This window comes from Dromaius novaehollandiae, chromosome 10 (genome assembly GCF_036370855.1).
Source record: "Dromaius novaehollandiae isolate bDroNov1 chromosome 10, bDroNov1.hap1, whole genome shotgun sequence".
NCBI lineage: Eukaryota > Metazoa > Chordata > Aves > Casuariiformes > Dromaiidae > Dromaius > Dromaius novaehollandiae.
This window is the reverse complement of record NC_088107.1, coordinates 15,021,497-15,033,921: the sequence shown is the minus strand read 5'-3', so window position 1 is coordinate 15,033,921 and position 12,425 is coordinate 15,021,497. Positions and strand designations below refer to the sequence as shown.

The 12,425-nt window shown below is 39.4% G+C and overlaps 1 long non-coding RNA gene across 1 annotated transcript; it reads left to right on the top strand.

Moving 5' to 3' along the window:
- Window positions 1–3,321: 3,321 nt before the first annotated feature.
- On the top strand, window positions 3,322–11,725 carry LOC135329389 (uncharacterized). Its single transcript, XR_010390849.1, has 3 exons — window positions 3,322–3,432; window positions 8,725–8,784; window positions 9,874–11,725. It is a non-coding gene; the product is annotated as an uncharacterized LOC135329389 (long non-coding RNA).
- Window positions 11,726–12,425: the final 700 nt, after the last annotated feature.

Genomic DNA, 12,425 nt, shown 5'->3' with positions numbered 1-12,425 from the left:
AATAGATAGGTCAGCACAAGCATTTAAATGGAGGGCTTTTCACACATTTGTATCAATAGGAGTGTTTCTGATTATTCTCCAGCTGACCCTCAGCTTGATCCTTATAGCCTTTTAAAAACAGTAAAAGAACAAAAAACAGAGCTAAAGTCATGAAGGATACAGGGTAAAGGTGAGACCCAGCCAGCTAAGAAGAACCATTTTACAGCTGAGAGTGTGGTGGTCTCTGCTCTTCCGTTACTACAAACAAGGAATGGAGGAATCGAGAATGTTGTTTCACAAGAAGTTACTGAGCTTTCTAAACCCAACTGTTACACTTCTCTAATAGAACAAATGCAGGTGAAACAATTGGTATAAGAAGTTCTCATTCTGTGCATAGAAAGTAGACACAATATAAATATAATAACCTGAGTAAATTCTAGGCCATTTGGGGATAGATAGGACACACCACTTAACTTGATACAGGTAGCTTTTATTCTTGAGATTGTTATGTAAATAACACATGAGAAAGGCATGTTAAGTTACAGCTTTTACTTAGCAGCTATATGGAAATAAAAGGAATAAAAGTAAAGTTAATGTAGTATTCTCTAACAAGTCACTTTAAATGTAACCAGAGCATAGGAACAGTTTATAAAGACATGTTGTTGCTCTGAACTGGAATTCAGAAGACTTGAGTTTGATTTAAGTTCAGACTTATCTGCTCTTGGGCAAGCCATGTGAACCTCTTTATGGCTCAGTTCCCCCTGTAATTGGGAAATAATAACGTTTTCCTGCCTCATAGGAGTTTTGTGAGTTTATGTTCATTAAGGTTTGTGAATCATTTGGATGCTATAATAGTGTGAGCCATGTAAGTATCCAGATAAATAGGATAGCAGAGTTAGATGCTATTAACCACTCATTCCTGTAAAAGTAAGGGAAAAATTATATCAAGTGCTTAAATGCAATTTCTCATCTCTCGAGAAGCTTCATAGTGCTTTTAAAATAGAGATGAGCTGTAGAGCAAAACCTGAAGAAACAGTAATAATTCCGAATCTACCATCAGGTGTTCTGAGTGGCACCTTAAGAAACCAGTGTGATACACTATTCGAGTTTATCGTGCTCACAGATCCCAAAAGTTCTACCACCAGAGAGACAAGAAGATGTATGCTTATGATGAATATTTGGTATCTGACATAGGCATGTTAGGATGTAAAATGTCTGCTGTTATCAGAGATGCTAAAATAAAACATTTAATAGGTTTTAAAATGCATTAAAATTTAATTTTATAAATTTCTATTGAAAACATATGCATTTACTGTGAGCCTGTTGAAATGAAGTAAAAGTCTATAACTGATTTCAGAGCATCTTATGTCAAGTCCTGTATATTTATATATATGTATATATATATCAACTACTATATATTCTGTATTTAGTCTTATATTAAAAGTGAATGTGAAGATTGCACAGTTGCATTATAAAACGCCAACTATAAGACTGCAAAAAGAATGGAGGTAGCAACTCTTAACTCTTCCCACTGCACATATATATTTCCTACCAATCTTTATGTGTGTTAGCCCATGTCCATTCATCATCAGTAATACTGCCGCATCAAATTCTTCTATACTTTTGTGTACACATACATTTAGCACTCTTAGAGATACCTTAAAGATGAATGTGTCTAATTTTGGTCCTGACAATCAGACTAGAACAATACATTTGATATATTTGGCTCAACATTTAAAGTGTTAACTGGTTACTAGGCAGGTCTTTGCAAACATGGCAACAAAAAAATACGAGTCTTCATCATTTATTTTGCCTATCTTCAAAACATCATATTTGAGGCAGAAATTAATAATTCTGCTTTTTATACTTATTTATCATCTGACCATCACAACTTCAGTAAAAGCCATATTCTCTTTACATTTTCTGAGTTTTTTCCCCTTGACAGAGAGCTGCTAATCACATGTATAATACCCTGAGTAAATTCCAGGCCATATGGGGATAGAATAGCTTCCTGCATATTTTACCCCCTTCCATCTCTTCCATCCTTATTTTTCCCGCATTGTATGTGAGACTGGTTTGCATTTGTGAATAAATGCTGGGGAGGGTATTGTTTGTGCTAAGAGAAGAGGGCTTTTGCAGCTGTTAAGCCTTTGAACATAAATGGTGAAGTTTAATAGAGGCTTTCAAATTCACACATAGAAAGGCAACATTTACTGCTATCTCCACCTCCTTTGAAGCACTCTGCAAAGATTCTGCTTAAGTACCCACGATAAAATGTTCCTTATACCAATCCTGGCGAGAATAGTTTGCAGTTGGCCTGGCAGACAGGGCAGCGTGACGTGCTGTCCTCTGGGCCTGTGCTGGGCTTTGCGGTTTGAGCTTATGGAGGCCAAAATCTCTGCTGTCTTGAGTACAGGGTCTATTGAGGCTTCAGACAGTCACAGCAAGGATGTGAGAGCTCCAAAGAGATTCTTTTAATCTCCAAAAGGACAAAGCTGAGAAGAGTTGCTCGCTCCTGGGGTTAGATTCAGAGTTTTAAAGATTTGGCATATGGATTTTTTTATCTGAGTTGCCTTAACAAGAAGCGAATTCCATAACGGCCGCTGCAAGGGCTGTTTGACTTGGTTGGGAGAAGAATGCTAGTTCAACGCTAAACCAGCAATCATCATTCATCACGCTGTCAGTCACGTTCAGATACCAAGATACCTTCAGCAAACTTTGTATTGCAAGCTGTTGGTTGGTTATTAAATTAGTGTTTCCCACAAATTTCCAGTAGTGACAGGACATTTTGTGATCTTTACAGGATTTATATTAACTCGCAGTGATCTTTACAAGGTTGCCAGAAAATATAAGGAAACTACTGATTAGCTAGATTCTTCCTAGTAATTTAGAAATATTGATGAGTACTAGTTCAAGTTTCTGTTAGTAGTAAAGAGTAGTACTTTGAATGCTTGACTCCTGCTTTTAACAGAAATTAGGAAGGAAGTCTCCCACACTTGGCACAATCTTACTTTTCCTTATTTCACACTTTTTACTGTGCAAAATGCTGTTTTCATCTCTGTCAAAATTCATTTGCTAAGGATGTGTACTTATAAAAGCTAAATAATTCATCACCATAGAGATCATTTGTTTCTGGAGTCACTAAGGAGTATAAGCTGAATATATTCAAACAGTTTGTTTGCCTGAAGAAGTCATCTTCCAGTCTCTGTTATTTACTAAAAGCTAGTGACACTTTCCTTCAACTGCTAGATTTGATACAGTAGGTAAAAATGTATTCCTTTTTTTCCTATGATTTCTTGCTACTTTACATTATCACAGTATGAATGCTATGATTTGATTCACAGTACTCGGAGGGAGGTGCTGAAATCTTCAGATTGCATGAAAGACAAAGTCATCAGCTATAAAATGAGTCCTGAGTCTAAAGCAGATGCAGTATTTCCCTCAAAATTTACTGTAAGTAAAAATAATTATATTAAGTATCACTAGTACTGAAAAGGTCTTTTTCTTTAATATGGTATGAACTGGTTTAAGAAGGAGTTAATATTATCTCTTGCTATAGATGTAGGTATCTTAAAACACAGATTTATTTTAGCATATTAAGAAAAGTGGAGAAATATTTAAACTTTGTTCAAAGACCATCATGTGTACAGTTCAGAAAAATGTATATATTTGATAACATAATGACAGTACCACATGCACCTGTTCCCAGAGACGGCTGTTTACTTAAGGTCTGAAGCAAGGTTCAATTCTGAAGAAAACTTGACAAGGACAATTTCTTACTTACCTTTACTAGCAGACAAACCACAATAATAATAATAATAATGATGGGTGGTTGCATTCCAAGCTTTCACTCACCTGAAACACCACAGAGCAATTTATGTGTATTTGTTCTTTGCTTTCACCATGGTATTACACCTTTAGGCTGGGATTTCCAAAGAAGCCCAAGGAATAAGGCACTCAGCTCTCAGAAAAACATACTGAGATGCATGAAGTTGTGTTTATACATCCACAGCAATGCCCTGTTCTGAGGCCCTTTGTTCAGGAGGGGGAAGACCACACTTCTGGTGGTACTGTGCATCTCCTCTCTGCCCCCTCTCGTCCCATGCAACACCAGCCCCTTTCTGGAACTATGCATGGATTTCCCTTATTTCCTTACCCAGAAAGTGTCACCCAAAGCTTCTAGAGCAGTTTAGCACTTTCCTTCCATCCTACTCCTCTTTTCCCAAGACCTTAACCTTCATTCTCTTCTGCCACTTTCTGCATTCGCTTACCCCTGGATGTCTCTGGGAGATGAGCAGGTCCTTTCCCCTGTGCTTGCCTCTAGCAGAGCAGTGCACTGCAGGGGCAGCAGACCTGCTCTCCTGAAACCTGATCATTGGCAGGAGAGGGATTCTTCTCCAGTATCTGGGCCTGATCTGTGTATGCTACTGGAACAAACACTTTATCCTTCCTCACACACTCTTTCTCTGTCCAATTAGTCCTGAACTATAAATAGAAGAGGCTGATTTTCCCTGGTCAGCTCTTTCATGGATATTTAAGATAACTAGCAAATAAAAGGGACATCTATTTAGCTCCAGAGAATGTGCAACCCTTTGGGGTTGGAGCAAAGTATACTTTTGGCATTCTTTTAGGTAGAGCTCCACAGCCAGGATCACACAGTAGTCCAAAACACTCAAGTGACATCATTGTAAGATCTGGCATTTCTGCATTTTTGTTAGAATAGTCCCATAATCTCATGTAGAAGACAGTTCTGAATCATAGTTTTTACCCTGAACGTTTGCTGGAAAGACAGCCATGGACAGTCTTTCGTTGGCTGCTTCCGTGAAAGAACAATGATTGTCCGAGCTACCTTACTTACCTATGACATGTTTGGGCAATAAGGTGTGTGATTTGAACTTACTCTTCCACACTTTTCAGCAACTGTTTTTATTGTTTCCCACATCACATGCTAAAATTTTTCCATGAATTTAACGACATTTTTGCATAGCAAACTTGTGTGCCAGTCCGACTCATCTTCTAGTTTTGAGCTGTGGATCAGTTTTTCCGTGAGGCTTTTTGAAAGACAGAGGTATCAGTTGAACAAACCAGAGCAGTTTCCTGTAATCATCTATACCATCATCTGTGCTGGATCATGGCAGCAACTGATCAATAGAGGAGTATTTAAATATGTTAGAGCCTGAATCTGATATTCTACATGTTTAACTGTATAAACAGATCAATGGGACAGGATTGATCTCCATTGATATTTGGCAGTTTTCAAATACAATTAAACCACGTTTGGAGTACTGAAAGCACTTGAAATAAACAACTGGGCACTATTTATAATTTAAAGAGCCACTCAAAAAATTTAATAGATCAAGCGGTTGTTTCTACAATGCCTGTGTCAGGGGAAGAGTTTAAATCCATATGTTATATATAAATAGCAAACTAAAATTAATGGCAAAGTGAAATTCAATGTGTTCCTTAGCACACATTATTATATACAAATATTTCAGTATGTTATGATGATAAGGACGTACAATTAAATTGTCATTAGTTAATATGTATGAATGATTATGCCTGAGAGGAATCTGGGATGGAATTATTTGTACAGTAGCAGCACAGATTCATCAAAAGTACAAATGGTGCCATTAATAATTGGCTCAAAGTGAGTAAGCTGTCAGTTTATGGATGGGATGCCATTGATAAAATGGCAACCTCTGTTTTCTCACATCCTGTAAAACAAACTGTAAAACAGTGGAATAAAAGAGTTACCCAGCTTTTTTTGGTTTTACCAACAACTGCTGGCTGTGTCCTCACTGTATCTGATAGGGCTCCAGGACTTCCCTGTATGCCAGAGCACCTCCAGGACCTGGCACCTGACATCGGTATTGTCCCATCTGAGGCATCAGCTTGACTTTAGGCTACCATCAAAACTTACTTGCTCCACTAGAGACATTCTAGGAATGTCCTTGGGTTGCCATCAAGGGTGGTGTCATTGTCACCACAAAGGTGGATCAGATAGCCAAAGCCTGCTCAGACTATTTTAGTTATTAACCAGCCAAGTAAGTAGATCCTGGAAGGCATGAAAAGGACTAGTGCCTACAAGTTTTCTCCCTGGGAATTTCAACTGAGTCATGCCAAAGTTGACAAGAAGGATATTCCTGCTGGGAAATAAGACTATTGGCCATTCTGGTCTCTCTCTGGGTTGTTTTACACAGCTATTCAGATGCAGTTGTAATAAAACCTAGTGTGAGAGTTGAGAAGCTGATCCGGAATGTGCAAGACAATCTGGAGGCTTGTTTTCAAAAGAATTCGTTGCTAAGAAAGTCTTATGGCTTGGAGCAATGTGAAACATATAAAGGAAACATGGATTTGTAAGACTACTCTGCTAAACCCTGATTTCTAGAAAGATGTAGAGACTTGATTCATTAAAAGGACAGTGAATGTCAGCTTAGTAGTACCCTTACCAGCCAACCCCGTCAGCACGGGGAGATGGATTTTGCACTTTATGCTGACAACATTCTGAAACATAGTTAAGGAGTACCAGTGTGTTTTCCTTTCCCAGACAGTTTGAAAACAAGCTCATGTGTTTGTGCTAATGTCCATATCCTGAAATGGTGGGAAAGCGACTGCTGTGTGTGTTATTTTCTTAATCCAATGCTAGTGAATATGTGAAAAAAATCAGGCTTTTCTCATGATGTGGGTTGAGAAGAGGAGCAAGCTCCTTCTGCCCAGGAAGAAGGACTAGTTAAGCAGCATAGAGTCAGTAGGGATTCCCAGTTTATACTTATCAGAGTTGGGACACTACAATCCTTGATTTTTCAGACCTCACCCAGCCCCGGCCAGCTGATGGAGTGTCGAATTGCTGCTCTGAACATGTGCATGTGGCTGTACCCTTCTACTAACGGTATTTAAGTAGAACTCCCAAGGGAAAAGCTTTTCCTGTTTGCAGAATCAGAAATACTTTTACCTAAGATGCTATTCCAGGGAAAGATTGATATATTCAGTATTAAACTCTGCACTGTTCCAATGACCGTGGCCATGCTCCTCTACCAATCTGTGTTGCACAGAGTACCACAATGAAAAGTGTACAACAGAAATACTTCGGTAGTTTACCTGAAGAGACATGGTGATGACTTATAGTGCACGCTGAATAATGTTTCTCTTCCGTGCTTTATCTAGCCCAATGAATGTTTATGCTTCTGGATGCAGGAAGAGCTGTTTGTTCTCCTCAGCTGACATCCCATTAAAAAGAAAATAAAGTAAACATATCAAGTTTAGTCCCCTAAAGCTTCCATCAAGCCTTCTGCAATGAGCACTTTGCTGTTGTCTTTGTTTTTCCCTTTGCCAGCTTTTGGCACTCAGGGATAATCTATCTTTGGGAGAGAGAATTGCGTTGCTCTTCTTCCCAGAATATATGATCCAAAACCTAAAAATAGAGGTTACCCAGAACAACATCAGAGGGCTGCATAACAAATGAGTAGCTAAAATTGTTGAAGAAATCTTCCTCAGGTGGTGGGCAGTACAAAACACTTAAGGGAAAAATACAAAACCTTGTCATGAGCAATTCTGAGATAACTGATCCAAAGAAAATGTTATTTCCTATCCCCACATGGTCAGTTTAAACCCTGAGCTTGGGACAGTTTTCCAAGGATAATTGTGAGGACTTGTTTGAGATTCGTTTATATTTCATAGAAATATCATTCCACATTTATTGTTCATTGTCACAAGGTAAAGAAAAGAAGAAGCATCACCAGTAGAAAATAACAATGAGGTGCTGTTTCACCTGGATTTTTTCTGTAATGACTGTCAAACAGTGGGCTTTAGGACCTACTGGAAATTCAAACCCTCTAATAGCTTTCAGACAAGCCCTTGTTTTCAGCTGATCATTACTAGTTCTGACCTTTTAAATCCTCTGCTGCTAAGGGAGAATCTGGTCTTCACAGAAAAGCTGTTCTATATTCCATTCATAGACAATGGAGAACTTAACTATATTTACTGGTATTTAACATATGGAGCATATTTGCCTGGAAGGTAGATGAAATCTCCTGCATTTAAGATCAAATCGATGTGAATTTAAGGTCACGTTTGCGGAAGTCAATGTTCCGTAAAATCAAAGAAGAGCTTAATTCTACTATTTTTTTTCCACCAATCACCTGTGTAATTTCAAACAGCGCAGTTCTGCAAGCCTTCCTCCCGGGAGTCCTCACTCACCAAAATATTCACATGGGAAGCAGTGGCATGACTCAGATAGATCTTACTCCCCTGAGCGGAGCTATGAGTGTTCAGGCCCAGGACGGGTATGAGCTGTATTGTGCAAACTTGATATTCTGAATTCTTACTCCCACATTAGCCCTAGTGTTATCCCTGAGACTACTCACACAAGTACCTTGCCTGCTTAAAGTGAGGCCCTCAGGATCAGACCTCTTTTCTTACTATGAGATATATCCAATTTGGAACATCTAAATCATGTGCTTCCAGGACTAAATAGAGAAAATAGGTTCATGTGATTTCAAGGTGAAAGTGTGTGTATCTTCATTCATAAGCAAGTGCTGCTACTTCACAGGAGAGGAGATTTGCAGGAATCAATGATCTGCAATATCTTTTTGCTTAAGGTGTAATTGCCACCTAACAGCACTTAGGGACATTGCTATTGCAGAGGTCTGGGAAGCACAAGTCCAAAATACAACTTTCTGGTTGGAAGATTTCTAATATTGGAACATCGTCTTTGCACTCTGCTAACCCACAGCCTTTTCCCCTCAGAGCCTGAACGGGAGAGAACAGAAGCTGATGTTGATTTCCCCTCCCACTCTCCTTGTGCAAGTGAGATACAGCATATTTGAAAGTGGCATTTATGTTGTTAATAGTAAAATGTATTTATTGTTCTTTATTTTTAAATGAAAGTATTGATTGCTTAGCCTTGGTGAAATCATTAATATATATAGTCAAAGTGGAATGGGAAAAAGAAAATGCAGCATTAATTGTTCTGCTATGGCCTAAGAGAAGGACTTCTTTTAACACAATGGAAATAAGAACAGATAAATATGCAGAGAAGTGGGGAAAATCCACACACATTTATTTAATTTATTTTAAGAAAGACATTCTTCATACTGCACATGGGATGGCCAATTGAAATGTGTCTGGCAGCATTTTCTGTTCTGATGGGAAGTTGTCAGCTACTTGAGCAAATGATTTTGAAAGATAAAAATAGAACAGGGTAAAACAGTATTATCATCAGCACATTACTGATAGATTCAGGGGAAAGTCAGCAGAAGCATCTTGCTGGCTGCTACTGTTTAGAACTTAGGCAAACTACAAATTCCTCTTTATATTTCACATTTGTTATTTCTTTTCTACTAGATGAAGCAACTTCTTAGTTAAAGAAAAGAACTGACTAAGTGTATTTTGGTTAAATATCTCAATGAGGATTTTTGAAAATCAGTGATTTTTTCTTTTATGAAATGCCAGATATTTGCAAAGACATTTCCAAGCCAACCCCTTTTTACTTCTGGGTGTGCTATATCTCTTAGGAAAATAAGGATTCCACTTTTACTCACAATAGGCCATCCTAACATAGCATGCCTAAGAAATCTTCTCATATACTGCTGAGTTGCCAAACCACCTCTAGTGCACCTCTGGCTGCCAGGACTTGAACCTGTGTCTCCGTGGAGTCTGCAGGGCAAATTCCCCCCGATGTAAATGAGCATAGTTCCACTGAAGTCAGTGGAGTTGCTTTCTCTTACGCCAAGGCTTAAATTGATCCTCGCTGTTCAGATCACTAAGATATCCCCGCTGGCTTAGCAATTCTCCAGTTGAAAGATTTCTTTCTACCGGTGAATGCCAACAGTCTTTTTACTCTGGTGGCTGGTGAAGTAGTGAGTGCATGTGAGGGTTTCACAAACTGCTTTGCAGGTGAAGGGAGGCAGCCCACTGCACTCTGGAAGCATCTCTGGCCCTTCAGGTGAAGAAGAGAGAGTCTGAGTGAATGAAAGGTTAGTGCATTTCTGTGACTTCTACATCAAAAACAAAGGAGTTTGGACCTTTACGGATGAGGGGGACCATTGTAACTTGTTTCCCTACAGCACTTGTTCAGCTCAGAATCAGCAGAGCTTGGAAGCCTCTGACACATGGGTTGACCTGAGGGGGAAAAGAAGGATGTAATTGTGCCAATTAATCTGGAAAGGCATCTGAGAGAGCAGTGCCCTTAAAGAAAGTCTGATTCTCATCTTCGTTACACTGGAGTAAATCTTGAGCAATGCTGCTGAAATCAAAAGGTTGTCTTGTGCTTATTGGTTATCGCTAGGATCAGAATCTGGCCTTATATTAGTAAATCATCCTGGCCTAGCCTTAGTAATTCTGCTGTCTAAGGGGAACATCAATACCAATAATTATGTAAAAAATAGGACTATTTTTAGTATTCAGTATCAGGATCTGCAGCGCGTACATATGTGATTAGTAGGTTTATTCTAAGGCCAGTTACATTCTGCAGAGGAGCCAGGTCATCAGAAAGTAAAGTAACATGATCTCCAAAGCCGAATGGAGACGGTGGGCCATCTACCATTTTGGTCTGTTTTACATTAAGAGATCAGCTGGTCTGGGAAAGAGAAAAATGTAGAACAGAAGTACATTTCCTTCCTCCCTGAGGAGCGCGGGTGTTTGGGAGCGCCGGGGAGCGCTCCTGCGCTGCTGGCGTTGGCCGTGCCTCCTGTCCCGCCGGCAGAGGCAGAGCCAGCCTCTTGGCAGCGTCTTCTCGCGACGGGGCTGCAAGCCTGGGATGGGGCGCAGGACCCGGCCTGCGGCCGTTGTCGGCACACTATGGCGAGGAAGGAGAGCAGGGGCCTCTCGTCCTTACGGGCCCGCTTTCTGTTGCAGGTTTTACCAGATGTAATGGCAGACACGCTGACAGCAAACCTGTAGCTGTCATAATTTAAATAATCCCTGACTAATTAATGAACTGATAATTTTAGGAAGTATTGAGTGGATTGGAAGATGCGGAGCCCCACTGAAACAAAATATTGATTTGATGCTTTTTAATTTGTTAGAGAGTGTAAGGAGCGGTTCTGTTCACCTATTTATTCTTGACACAGCTATTTAATATTGACCAGAAACAGGTCTGGGTGAGAGCTGTTAAAACAGAAGTGCCAGATCCTGGATACTTCTGTTCATGGGAGGGAACATTTGGAGGGAACCTAAGACCGATCTGTGCCATAGTCTGCTAGGCTGTTTAGATCCAGGTTTTCCAAGCCTCTCCTTTTCCTAACTTGCCAGGTTAGGAAGCTGACAATGTATCCCAAGCAGTTTCTTGGAATAGTTTCTGCATAAGAATAATTTTTCAAATGTAAATCAGAACAGTGTGTCTTTGCCCCAGGCCGTTTCTCAATCCCTGGCAGTAATGATAGCCTTACTGAGGAAAGGTTTTGCCCTGCTCTTATACCTTATTGCTGGAAACGTTAGAAATCTTCTTCAACTTACATAATAATACTTTAAAAAAGAGAAGGGAAGGGAAAGGAAGGGGAAAGGGGGAGGGGAGGTGGAATTGGTTGCTACCACATATTGAGCAAGAGAAGTTCCTTTTTTAAATTATTTTGGAACGATAGTAAGCCTTTGAATCAGAGGTTATGCTTTTAGCATAAAGGAAAGGTTTGGGAATCTTCGTCTCTTGGCTGCCTTTAGCATAGTCACTTGTATGGATTCACTTGCTTGGTGTGCCAGGGGTCTAGCATAAACTGCTATAACCAAAAATTTTCCACTTACTGCAGTGAGAATTAGTGCTAGCTGATCAAATTAAAACCTACTGAAATGGTATAAGTCTTTTAGATGCTGCTGCCATTGCTTCTCTCCACTGCCAGACACAATGAGACATTAGGTCTGGGTTTTCTAATCCACTGCTTTTCTTAGGAAAAATGCAGTTGGGAGACTTAATATCTGATCCTGTAAACTCTATTTCACATGAGCAATCTCACTACTGATTAAGGACTAATCATAGAAGGATTTGGAGGATTTGGCCCTTTGATTTCTCTTCATGTTAAGGCCCTCTTTTATCGGGATCATCCTGTTGATTATCCTTCTCCATCTTTTGCATAGAGCTTTAGGAATTATTAGAAGGAAGTAAGATTTTCTGACTTTAACTTAATCAGTAACGTGTACTTTGAACAGTTACAATTTTACATGACAAAGAATGCATCATCCAAAAGCAAATATCTCCAAGATATTTGGACTTGTTTCTAACTGACAGGTTGGACGTTATCACAGTTCTGTGGTTGCTCTTTGTTCTGACTCACAGACACTGTGAATGTTTGATAAATGTTGCCTTTTTAATTCTTGATAACATTATGAAAATGTTAAGAAATGTTACAGCAGATAACCTTTCTAGACCAAACAGCCGCATTAACCATGTGAAGTTAATAACTGACTACAGGACATTTACTTAATATAACTTTAAAAAAAGTTTTGCTCACACTACT